The following is a 13,143-nucleotide window of genomic DNA, read 5'->3' as shown; positions in this document are numbered from 1 at the left end:
CTCCATTCGACTTGAAGCTTACCGACTACAAAAATGTTATTATAAGAAAATCGCGTTTAAATAGTTTATGTTACCTTAGAAATGCAAAATATCAATCCGTTTTGTCCGATCGAAATTTTTACCACAAAAAATAGTGATAAGTGGAGGAAATCCCTTAATAAATATTAAGGAAACCTATAATAATGGTCCTTATTGTATTTATATGAGAAAAACAAATGTTTCACTTAAAGTCCTGATTTTTAAACTCCACAGTAACACTTCATATAAGGGAGGTGGAACACGATTGATAAAAAGTGTTTTGGTTGAAATGTGACAAAACGTGTTCCATGTGACACAAACTGCCAAAAACATGAAAAAAAGATTCCATGGAACAATTCAGCAACTTTTTGCAATTATAAAAATTTGCCATAACTTCTAGACTATCACAGATATCTGACTAAAATAAACTACTGATATATTCTATGAGTTTAGTTAAGTAGAACTGAGCTCTTAAAGTATTGAATTATTGCACCATTCTTATCCTGTATGACCTTAAACATTAACTTGAGTTTTTCTTGAATCAGGCAAATGGCGTATGGAACACTTAAGCATGACACCGACGATATTTTTCCCACCAAAGTTCAACCGCTAAGAACGACACGCTCATTATCCAAAATTGTTGGCATCTTCGTTGACCAAAATTCTTACCTCGTGTAAAAATTTGCGGAAACTGCGGAATTTCTGTATATACTAGGCTGTTACTCTGTTATCTGAGCACGTACATCAACATAATTGGCATTTATGGGAAGGTCGAGAGATCGTCTTTCAAAAAAAAAAAAAAAAAAACTCACGTGGGAGGATTGTGTGTCTACCAGGTATAAAGATATAAGATATGTATTAAAAATTTTTCAAATTTTTTCACCCTCTAAAAACTATCTGATCATTTTGCTTCAAATTGCAAGCTTCTTTTCTGTCATTAGCTCACACCTTATTTAAAATTTCGTGCTGATCGGACTATGATGGCGACCTACAGAGCAGATACAAAATTTATTTGGTCCATTTCACCCCATAAATATTTCACGATCATCACCAATAACAATAGCGATCTATTCTGATGTGAAACCGACCTCCATAACAAATTTCGTGATAATCGGTCCATAATTGCGGCCTGCAGTTTGATTAAAATTTATAATGGACAGAAATACACACGCGGACGAACGGACACACATCGCTATATCGCTTTATCTCATCGAGATATGAAAAATGGCTTACGATGAATATTTCACGGTTTTACATGAATTTTTAGCACAACAAACTATTATAAGTTTGTTCCCACATTGTGGAGTAGGGTATAAAAAGTTCAAAAGTGCAAAGTGTTATACACTTAAAAATCTACCAAAAGTAATAAACGTCGTAAACCTTCACATACATATGTTTCCACAAGACAAGAGAGGCTTCTCTCATATCAATGAGCGAACGCCGATTCATATTGGTTCAATGATATAGGACCTGATTTTTATAGCCGAGTTTGTGTTTTTGCTGAAATACCCAGGAAATGCTGCCTACATTAGCATGCAGGGATTTGTCAACATTACCTCTGGATTATAGCTCTTTCTAGAATTAGCTATTTCAAGAATTTGATTTGATAATTGAGGTTTTCAGTGGTCATAAAACTTCCACCAAAATTTGTTGAGGTATGGTCCCCATATAACAGAACCTCCCGATTTTTGGTATTTTGGGATTTTAGGTACATTTTTAACTGAACTAATTTGATATTTGAGTTTCCCGCTTTCAACTTAGGGGCCGCACGGTGCACACTGGTCCCAACCTGCGACAAAAATCGAAAAATCGATATCTGCAAATCTCTGCGACAATTCAGCAAATTGTCTCTAAACATATCATATTTTAATATTCCAGCACTGTTTTTGTAATTTATAACGGTATTTAACAAATTAAAACAGAAGAAGTTGACAATTACGTATGATCTTTTTAATACTTTAAAAACATCAGTAAGGTTGTGACTTCTTACAAGGCAAGTAACTTAAAAGTGAAAGGATAAAATTATTTTTTTCGAAATGGAAGTTTTAGTACAAGGTTTTCTAATTACATTTACATAAAAATTTGCACACATTATTCGCATAAAATGTGCTGGAAATCACATTTTTTATAATACTTTTTTGTGGATTTTTTTCCAAGTCCTAAAAATTGAAGTTGAGTGATACTAACATCGCCATCCTTCGCCACTCTCTAAATTTTTTGAAGAATGTTTGAAATAGTGTCAAGTATTTTTGGCGCAGAAGGTTTTTGACCATTGGGAAGCCCAAATAACAAAGTGCAGCCAATTAGGGCCGAAAATGTAGATAAAAGCTTTTTTACTTACTTTTAGCATATACTGAAAAAATCAGATTGATCCGACGATTATAAATATTTTTGTACAGTGGTGCCGCTTCCTTGTAAACGTGGACAAAAATAGAAGGAGTTGATCAAGGATGATGAATTTTTGTACAAGTACTTATGAGCGTTCAAATTTAATATGCTTTGTTTTTTTGGGTCGTTGTTCAATTTTATAGATTTTGACAGAAATCGGTTTAGATGTTGACATAGTCCCTATATATCATTCACCGATTTTGCTATAACCCAGTCAATTTTTATTGAATATAATATAAGTAATTTTCTAAGGTCCCTGTTTCAGGGATGTAGTCCCTATATATAACGGTGCTATTGTTTTTAATATTCCCTCTTTAATAATCTGACTGGAGTTGCCACATAGTTGGTTTGAATTTGAAATAAATTTAATTGAAACTATAGTTATGGTTACACTAAAGTTTTCTATAAAGATTTATTTGACGAGAAATGTATTAAAACCAAAAAAAAAAAACTAATTAAGATAGATCCATTATCATGATAATGTAAACCAATGGCCAATGGTCACTCTTTAATTTCTAATTAAAAAGTTGCAATAAAAAGTTGAAATGATCCCTTTTCATTTAAATTACGATAGCTCTTATATCTCCTACTCTCTAATTCCGCAAAACCAAAAACCCACAATTGTCTAATTTCTCCTGTTTTCACATTCTAAGCCACAAAACAAACAACATCTGCAACAAGAGCAACAACAAAAATTAGTTCATTTGGCTTAATGAACTTAAGTTTAAGAGTAAATGACTACTTAAACATTGTTGATCCATTAATATTTTTCTAGAGTTTAGCTAACAATAATTTCCAACTACTCGACCTGAAAAATATACAATGTTCTCTAGCTATCTACCGACCTACCTATGATTTCTTCTTTTGTTTTTTTTTTTCTTCCTGATGCCCACTTTTAACTTTGCCATGTACAGAGTTTTATTTTTAATACTTTTGCTCTAACCTAAATCATTTTTATGAATGATTTGAGTTGAACAACATGAAGAGCAAAATAAAACAACAACATGAACACAATCTTTAGACTATTTACATTCTAATTTGACATAGATTTCAATAGGGATAGCTGGAGATGGATGTAAGTTGTGTGGTGTGTGTGGGTCATGTGGTGTGTGTTTAATTCATTTGCAATTTTAATAGACAGGTGAACAGGGCTGCCATGGCAAATGTTTTCTGATGAACTCGGGCCAGAAATAAAATGGAGCAAGGAAATGTTTAGCAAAGGAAATGAGATCCAAATAAAAATTATTATTTAAAAACATACCTGACTGTATTAAAATGTATTTTTCTTACACTCTGTTACTTCTATGTGATTCTGGGTGTGTGTGTGTGAAAATATGTATTTGCCATGAACATGAATATAAATTTACAACAAATATATTTTATTCCACATTATTATCCTTTGAAGGAGTGCGGTGTGCTTTTAAAGTAATTTTCCATTTTTCCAACAACTCGACTTATTATGTATGTATGTATATGTATATATGTGTGTATATGTATATTTGAATGAATGTGTGAATTTATGACCAGTAATGTATAATAAAATACTTGACTTGGCATAAACCAGTTGGGAAGAATATATATGAATTAATGTGTTGGACAAAAGGATGGATCTTTCAGAAAAAGCAAAATTTGTTGGATGAAGGTCTACTGTAGCCAGAACATCCACTGAGGTCTTTTTTTTTGAAAATCAGTTCATCCATAGACAGAAGAGCTGAAGAGCTCTTTATACATAACACCAATAAATACTTCTATAGAGATGCGACCTCGTGACTGTTGGGTTATCTTTAAAGACAAATGACATATTCAGTTCTCCTAAAGAGAAAAGTCTTGTTGTGGTCTGCTTTAGATTGAAGAACTCTTGAAGCATTCTATAGATCTTTTGAAGAGGTTTACAGACGGCGGACGTTTTGCGGTGATTTTATAGAACAGCATTTTAAAGATCTCAACATGTCTTCTATAGATAGTAGATTCTTGAGGTCTTCTTAAGGCATAAGAACGATTGAGGAAGTCCATTTGAGGTCTTCTATGGCCAGAGGACTTGTTGAGGTAATCTATAGACAGAACACATCCTTATGTTTTCTATAAACAGATGGCGTCTTGAGATCTTCTATAAACAGATGACTTCTTAAGGTCTTCTATAGGCCGAAGACCTTTTGAGGCTTTCCTTTGAAAAAAAGAATTTTTCAGGTCTTCTATAGACCGAACACTTGTAGAAGTCATCTATAGGTTATCTCAAGAGGTCTTAACTACAGACAGAAGACAGAGGTTTTCTATAGACCAAAGAACTATATTAGTTGTGGTCTGCTTTAGACTGAAGAACTCTTGAAATCTTCTATAGACCTCTTGAAGTGTTTTACAGACGGAAGACGTTTTGGGGTGATTTTATAGAACAGAATTTTAAAGATATCAATATGTCTTCAATAGACCTCTTGAGGTCTTCTTAAGGCAGAAGAACTATTGACGAATACCCCTTGATGTCTTCTACGGTCAAAAGAACTGTTGTTGTCTTGAGATTTTCTATAAGATGACTTATTGAGGTCTTCAATAGACTGAAGACCTTTTGAGGCTTTCCTTAGAAAAAAATAATTATTGAGGTCTTCTATAGACCGAACACTTGCAGAAGTCGTCTACAGGTTACCTCAAGAGGTCTTACCTACAGATAGAAGACAGAGGTTTTCTATAGACCGAAGAAATCTATTAGCTTTCTATATACAGAAGACCTCTACAACTTGAGGTCTTTTGTAGACAGAAGACTTCTTGAGATTTTCTTTAGACAGAAGATATGTTGAGTTATGTAGTAACTCACACTTCTACAGATGGAAGGCCTATTAAGATCGCCAATAAACAAGACCTCTAGAGGTCTTTTACAGACAGAAGGCCCCTTGATATCTTCTATATAAAGAAAACCTCTTGAAGACTTCCAACGACAGAAGTACTCTATAGGTATTGTGTATAGAGAAAACTTCCCGAGGTCTTTTATAGAAAAAGGAGACCACTTTAAGCCTTCCGTAGACATAAGACCTGTTGAAATCTTCTATATAGGGAGAAGCCCTTGAAGTCTTCTGAGGACAGAATGCCTACTATATCATATGAACTTGATGACTTCTATAGACGGTAGACCTCTTAAGATCTTCCATAAACAGAAGATATCTTGAGTTCTTCTATAGTCAGAAGACCTCTTGAGGTCTCCTATACACAGAAGACCTCCTAAGGTCTTCGATACACAGAAGACCTCTTGAGTTCTTCTTTTTACAGAAGACCTCTTGAGGTCTTCTATACACAGAAGTCCTCTTGAGGTCTTCTATACCTCAAGAGATCTTTTGTAAAAAGAAGACCTCAAAAGGTCTTCTGTGTATAAGACACCTCAAGAGGTCTTCTGTGTATATGAGACCTCTTGAGGTCTCCTATACACAGAAGACCTTTTGAGGTCTTCTTTTTACAGAAGAGGTCTTCTGTGAAAAGAAGAACTCAAGAGGTCTTCTATAAAACGAAAACCTCAAGAGGTCTTCTGTAAAAAGAAGACCTCAAGAGGTCTTCTGTAAAAAGAAGACCTCAAGAAGACCTCATACACAAAAGACCTCTTGAGGTCTTCTATACACAGAAGACCTCTTGAGGTCTTCTATACACAGAAGACCTCTTGAGGTCTTCTATACACAGAAGACCTCTTGAGGTCTTCTATACAAAGAAGACCTCTTGAGGTCTTCTTTTTACACAAGACATCTTGAGGTCTTCTTTTTACAGAAGACATCTTGAGGTCTTCTATTTACAGAAGACCTCTTGAGGTCTTCTTTTTACAGAAGACATCTTGAGGTCTTCTATTTACAGAATACCTCTTGAGGTCTTTTATACACGGAAGACCTCTTGAGGTCTTCTATACACAGAAGACTTCTTGAGGTCTTCTATACACAGAAGACCTCTTGAGGTCTTCTATACACAGAAGACCTCTTGAGGTATTCTTTTTACAGAAGACATCTTGAGGTCTTCTTTTTACAGACGACCTCTTGAGGTCTTCTTTTTGCAGAAGAGCTCTTGAGGTTTTCTTTTTACAGAAGACCCCTTGAGGTCTTCTTTTAACAGAAGACCTCTTGAGGTCTTCTTTTTACAGAAGACCTCTTGAGGTTTTCGTTTAACAGAAGACCTCTTGAGTTCTTCTTTTCACAGAAGACCTCTTGAGGTCTCCTATACACAGAAGACCTCTTCTGTAAAAAGAAGACCTCAAAAGGTCTTCTGTAAAAAGAAGAGGAAGAGGAAGAGGTCTTCTTTTTACAGATGGATGTAAGTTGTGTGGGTCATGTGGTGTGTGTTGAATTCATTTGCAATTTTAATAGACAGGTGAACAGAGCTGCCATGGCAAATGATTTCTGATGAACTCGGGCCAGAAATAAAATGGAGCAAGGAAATATTTAGGAAAGGAAATGAGATCCAAATAAAAATTATTATTTAAAAACATACCTGACTGTATTAAAATGTATTTTTCTTACACTCTGTTACTTCTATGGGATTCTGGGTATGTGTGTGTGAAAATGTATATTTGCCATGAACATGAATGTAAAAAGAAGACCTCAAGAGGTCTTCTGTAAAAAGTAGACCTCAAGAGGTCTTCTGTAAAAAGTAGACCTCAAGAGGTCTTCTGTGTATAGGAGACCTCAAGAGGTCTTCTGTAAAAAGAAGACCTCAAGAGGTCTTCTGTGTATAGGAGACCTCAAGAGGTCTTCTGTAAAACGAATACCTCAAGAGGTCTACTGTAATAAGAAGACCTCTTGAGGTCTCCTATACACAGAAGACCTCTAGAGGTCTCTAATACACAGAAGACCTGTTGGGGTCTTCTGTGAAAAGAAGAACTCAAGAGGTCTTCTGTAAAACGAAAACCTCAAGAGGTCTTCTTTGAAACGAATATTTCAAGAGGTCTTTTGTAAAAGGAAGGCCTCAAAAGGTCTTCTGTGTATAAGAGACCTCTAGAGGTCTTCTGTGTATAGGCGACCTCAAGAGGTCTTCTTTTTACAGTAGACCTCCTGAGGTATTCGTTTTACAGAATACTTCTTGAGGTCTTCTATGCACAGAAGACCTCTTGAGGTCTCCTATACACAGAAGACCTCTTGTTGTCTTCTTTGTACAGAAGACCTCTTGAGGTCTTATATACACATAAGACCTCTTGAGGTCTTCTTTGTACAGAAGACCTCTTGAGGTTTTCGTTTTACAGGAGACATCTTGAGGTCTTCTTAGACATATGAACTCTTGATGTCTTCTGAAGACATAATACATCTTGAGGTATTCTATAGACATAAGTTCTCTTGAGGTCTTCTATACACAGATGACCTCTTGAGGTTTTAATAGACATAAGTCTTCGTGACGTCTTCTATACACAGTAGACCTCTTGAGGTCTTCTTTTTACAGAAGTCCTCTTGAGGTCTCCTTTACACAGAAGACCTCTGGAGGTCTTCTTTTAACAGAAGACCTCTTGAGGCCTCTTATACACAGAAGACCTCTTGAGGTCTTTTTTTACAGAAGACCTCTTGAGGTCTTCTATAGAGAGAAGACCTTTATAGGCAGAAGACCTCTTGAGGCTTTCTAGAGGAAGACTACCTTTTCTATAGAAAGAAGACCTTTGAAGTCTCCCAAAAACGTCATGAGGTCTGCTTTAGGCCCCTTGATGTCTATAGATAAAAGACCTCTTGTGTTCTTCTATATGCTAAAAGCTTCTCAAAGTATTCTATGGATCTCTTGAGCTTTTCTTTACCAAGGAGACGTTTAACTTATGCTGAAAAATCTTGGTTTTTGGGTCCTGAAAACCACATTAGTTGAGTTTGAGAGTTCTTGGATTTATTTGAAACATTAAACAAATATTTTTCACCATCCACCCTTTTATATTTGCATCTGTGAACCAAATGATATACGATTTAGTATTTTATGTGTACATTTATATGTATTATAAATACATCGTATATAATGTTTTATGTGACCGCATAAAAAATATTGTAAAGGACTTGTATTTTGCTCGGTTGTATGTCTGTCGAGCTGGAGTTGCCCTGCTGTTCTCTTTGTGTGGATTTGCAGGTTGTAAAAAAAAAGGTTTGCAAAAGTAAACACGTAAAGTAGAAAAACGGTAGTGGGGGTTGATAATATTGTAGTGATGGTGGTGTATGACCCATATACTTGATGATAGGTTCAAGTGTGTCCCTGACAATTCTTATCGCGGTGACCTCGTTTAGTGTGTAAACTTTAGCAGATGTTATTTTTTGGCTGTTATTTGTGAATAGTCTTTTGTGTAGTTTTATTACTTGCTGAATGGATTCGGCGGATTTAAAATATAATGTTAAGGCAAATTAGTGGTAATCTGTGACTTAGTTGGGCAAGGTGAAGCTTCAAATGAGAAATTAGGAAATACAATTTGATTTTCAGGTCGTATGGACATTCCAAGGGGAAAACACGATTTTAATCAGGATCATAAGGACAACCTTGGATAAAATTGTTAAGACTGCCTTAACATATAAGGGTTCTAAAATCATTACCTCAATAATTAAAAAATTATTATTCGGCTTTGCCTCAACATGTGTGAATTTTAATACAAAAATATTTTAATATTTTAACATTTTAATATTTTAATATTTTAATATTTTAATATTTTAATATTTTAATATTTTAATATTTTAATATTTTAATATTTTAATATTTTAATATTTTAATATTTTAATATTTTAATATTTTAATATTTTAATATTTTAATATTTTAATATTTTAATATTTTAATATTTTAATATTTTAATATTTTAATATTTTAATATTTTAATATTTTAATATTTTAATATTTTAATATTTTAATATTTTAATATTTTAATATTTTAATATTTTAATATTTTAATATTTTAATATTTTAATATTTTAATATTTTAATATTTTAATATTTTAATATTTTAATATTTTAATATTTTAATATTTTAATATTTTAATATTTTAATATTTTAATATTTTAATATTTTAATATTTTAATATTTTAATATTTTAATATTTTAATATTTTAATATTTTAATATTTTAATATTTCAATATTTTAATATTTTAATATTTTAATATTTTAATATTTTAATATTTTAATATTTTAATATTTTAATATTTTAATATTTTAATATTTTAATATTTTAATATTTTATTATTTTAATATTTTAATATTTTAATATTTTAATATTTTAATATTTTAATATTTTAATATTTTAATATTTTAATATTTTAATATTTTAATATTTTAATATTTTAATATTTTAATATTTTAATATTTTAATATTTTAATATTTTAATATTTTAATATTTTAATATTTTAATATTTTAATATTTTAATATTTTAATATTTTAATATTTTAATATTTTAATATTTTAATATTTTAATATTTTAATATTTTAATATTTTAATATTTTAATATTTTAATATTTTAATATTTTAATATTTTAATATTTTAATATTTTAATATTTTACTACCATTTGTCCGTATGAAAGTGTATATACCAGCGCTAGTCTAAAGACTGAGGGTAGAATGAAGTCCATTTCCGATCGTGACGAACTGTTCTACTTTCTATTCTCATAAGCCGCCCAAGGCAAATGTGCTTTTTTCCCCAATTTATATTTCAAATTAAATTACTCCCTGCTGCTGAAACGTGGAGTAGTAGATTCAATAAATTCTAGGTATCCTGCAAAAGCCGTGCAGTAAAAAACTAAAATCAGCCAATTTTTACGTTCATAATTGTTTTAGCAGGGAATCGATTATTTTTCCATTTTTCCTCATTCAAAATGCTTCAAATCCTTTTATGGCTGTGTGAGTCCCTACCCCTCTCTCTCTCAATTTTGTTCCTTTTTTTGGAACATAATTTTAGACGCAAAGGCAAACGTTGGCAATTGGCAGTGACATTACAACTAGCATCTGCATCACGGGCTAAGGAATTTAATGGATTTTCCTCTGTGGCGCTTGACAACAGCCAAACCAAGTTCAATGCAGTTTGATTTTGTGAAAAGAAAACAAAAAACGTGGAATAAATCTGACACCTTTGGGGCTCAGCCTTGGCAAGGTAACTGACACAAGTCAAAAACCTCCCACACCACCCTATGTCTGACTGTCGACTTTGGTAACAGCTTCACTTTGAAAACCTACCATCAAAGTTGGCGCAAAAAAATGTCATTACGCACCTTGAATCTCACAACTGAATTCCGTTTACAAATACGGAGGAGATGGAAGAAAACTAACCAAAAAAACGCCAAAGAGCCTTTGTAAAGTGAGGAGGAGCAATGAAGATGGACTGTAAAACACAGAAATCCCCCAATACTCAGTGAATCAAACGTATGCATAGTTTATTGCTAGCAAAGAACAAAAAACCAACAACAATAACAAACAACTTCAGCAACATTGAAGGTGAAAGCCAGGAAACTGAGTTTATTAAAGTTCTAAATCATCGAAGATGTGCTGAATTGAATGCCACCAAGTTATTCTAAAAGAAAACCAGAAACGAGGATGATGATGAAAAAAAAATCAAGGGTGCCGTAAAAATAGCGCTGCAGTGCACAGAATGAGGAAGAGAATATATGAATGAATGAACGAACGAATTGAATTTCAAATTGCAAATTGAAAATGTCACCAAGAGCCATTATACGGAATTGCATTCTTGGGGGTATATACTCGAATGTGTGTATGAATGTATGTATGTGTTGTAATGTGTCGGGCTATGTAGACATGTAGCTTATGCTTGCAGCATTGGCAATAGCTTCTGCCTGCTACTTCTGCCAGCTACTGTTCGTCACTGTTCGAAGTTTAATGGATTCCTGTTTCCTGCCTTAGTTATTGACATGAATTGCAAAAATATGTGGAATAAATGTAAAATGTGTATGGATTCGTGTTGGTTGGTTCGTTGGTAGATAAAATAAGATTCCATTGAATATTGAATAGATTTTCTCAACTTTTGGTATTAAAGTTTAAAAATTGTTTTTGTGTATAATCTTATCTTGAACCGAGTTGAATACCAAAGAATTTTTTAATTTCCTGATTTTGTATAAAACAAAGATTATATCGACTTAGTTTATTACCGAGGTTCAATAGCTAGCATGTGTAGATTCAACTCTCAGGCATGTAACACTTCTTAAGAAATTATGTCGTTATATTTGCAGTTCTGACTCGGCGAAAAATGTAGGCCCCATGTAAGTGAATTGGAAAATTAAATGGGACCATTGATCATTGATATGAGAGAAGTGTCGTTTCCCCCAGGAATGTTTATTGGAAGCATTTAACCTTAGAAGTATTTAACCTTCAGCAGAATCTTAAAACACCGCAAAATGATTGCTTCTAAATTTTACTTCCACTTCTTGAAATTTTTACAACATTAATGTATTGGACAACATCTAAAGGCCATTATTATATGTTTTTACTACTGCACGGATATGAAAACGAAAAATAAAACAATTTGGAGGCATTAAAAATATACGTTTAACATTAAAGGTTAATGAGGAGGAGGATGATGATGAACAAAAATTGTATCGTGTTCTTCCTTCAGTAGCCATAGTTGGTGGACAGCTTCAGGGTATGTATCTTAGTCAGTACGAACCTACCCCCATACAAACTATACTCTCATAATACTAACTACGAGTACTACCTGATATACACATTTCAAAATGTTTCTAGACATGCCCTGAACTGCGTATTCTATCTGATTAATGTTATGGGAAAATTCGTCTAATTAGTATTTAAGTTCAAATTATTTGAACTAAGGTTCTAGTGGGAAACCGCTGTAAAATTATGAGGTCATCTAACTATTGTAGGAAGTCTTAAATTGATTAAAGACCCTTTAAGGAGGACTTCTTTATATTGCAGACCCCTTTAGAAGGACTTCTAACTATTGAAGATCCCATAATGAGGTCTTCAATCTACAGAAGATCTCCGTAGGATGTATTCTATATGAATAATATTAAAGCTATGATAAGGGTGTTTTATGGGAAAATTCGGGTCTAATTAGTATATAAGTTCTAATTATTTGAACTAAGGTTCAGAGTGGTAGAAGTAAGGTTCTAATAGGAAATCGCTGTAGAATTATGAAGTCGTCTACCTATAGAAGACCCCTTTATGAGGTCGCCTATCTATTGCAGACCCCTTTCGGAAGACTTCGATCTATTGAATGCCCCTTTGAAGATCCCTTTGGGTGGTCTTCAATCTATTAAAGACCCCTTTAGTAGGTCTTCTATCCAATGAAGACCCCTTTAGGAGGTCTTCTTTCCGTAGAAAACCCTTTAGGAAGTCTTCTATTAAAAGAAGACACTTCTTGAGGTCTTCTATCTAGTGAAAACCCCTAGGAGACCTTCAATCTGTTGAAGACCCTTTTAGGAGGTCTTCTATCGATTGAAAACCACTTAAGGAGGTCTTCTATCTATTGAAGACTTCTTCAAGAGTTCCTTTATCTAATGAAAACTCCTTATGGAGGTATTCCATCTAGCGAAGATCCCTTTTGGAAGTCTTCTTCCTTTAGAAGACACCTTTTGGAGGTCTTCTATCTACAGAATAACCCTTTAAGTGGTCCTCTATATATTTAAGACCTCTTTAGGAGGACTACTATGTATTGAAAACACATTTAGGAGCTCTTCTATCTATTAAAGACCCATGTAAAGATCCTTTGTCTACCGAAGACCCCTTTAGGAGGTATGCCATCTATAGAACCCCCTTTAGGAGTCCTGGTATCTATAGAAGGTCTCTTTGTGAGATCCTTTGTCTAT

The 13,143-nt window shown here is 33.2% G+C and overlaps 1 long non-coding RNA gene across 1 annotated transcript in view; it reads right to left on the bottom strand.

The window, feature by feature from the left end:
- Positions 1-13,143, bottom strand: part of LOC141397426 (uncharacterized) — a 326,171-nt gene that overhangs the window by 222,109 nt on the left and 90,919 nt on the right. The window lies entirely within an intron of this gene.

The sequence above is a fragment of the Musca autumnalis genome, unplaced genomic scaffold (assembly GCF_047663935.1).
Source record: "Musca autumnalis isolate F117 unplaced genomic scaffold, ASM4766393v1 scaffold_1, whole genome shotgun sequence".
Classification (NCBI taxonomy): domain Eukaryota; kingdom Metazoa; phylum Arthropoda; class Insecta; order Diptera; family Muscidae; genus Musca; species Musca autumnalis.
Note: the sequence above shows the minus strand (reverse complement) of the source record. Positions and strands in the feature narration are given on the sequence as shown.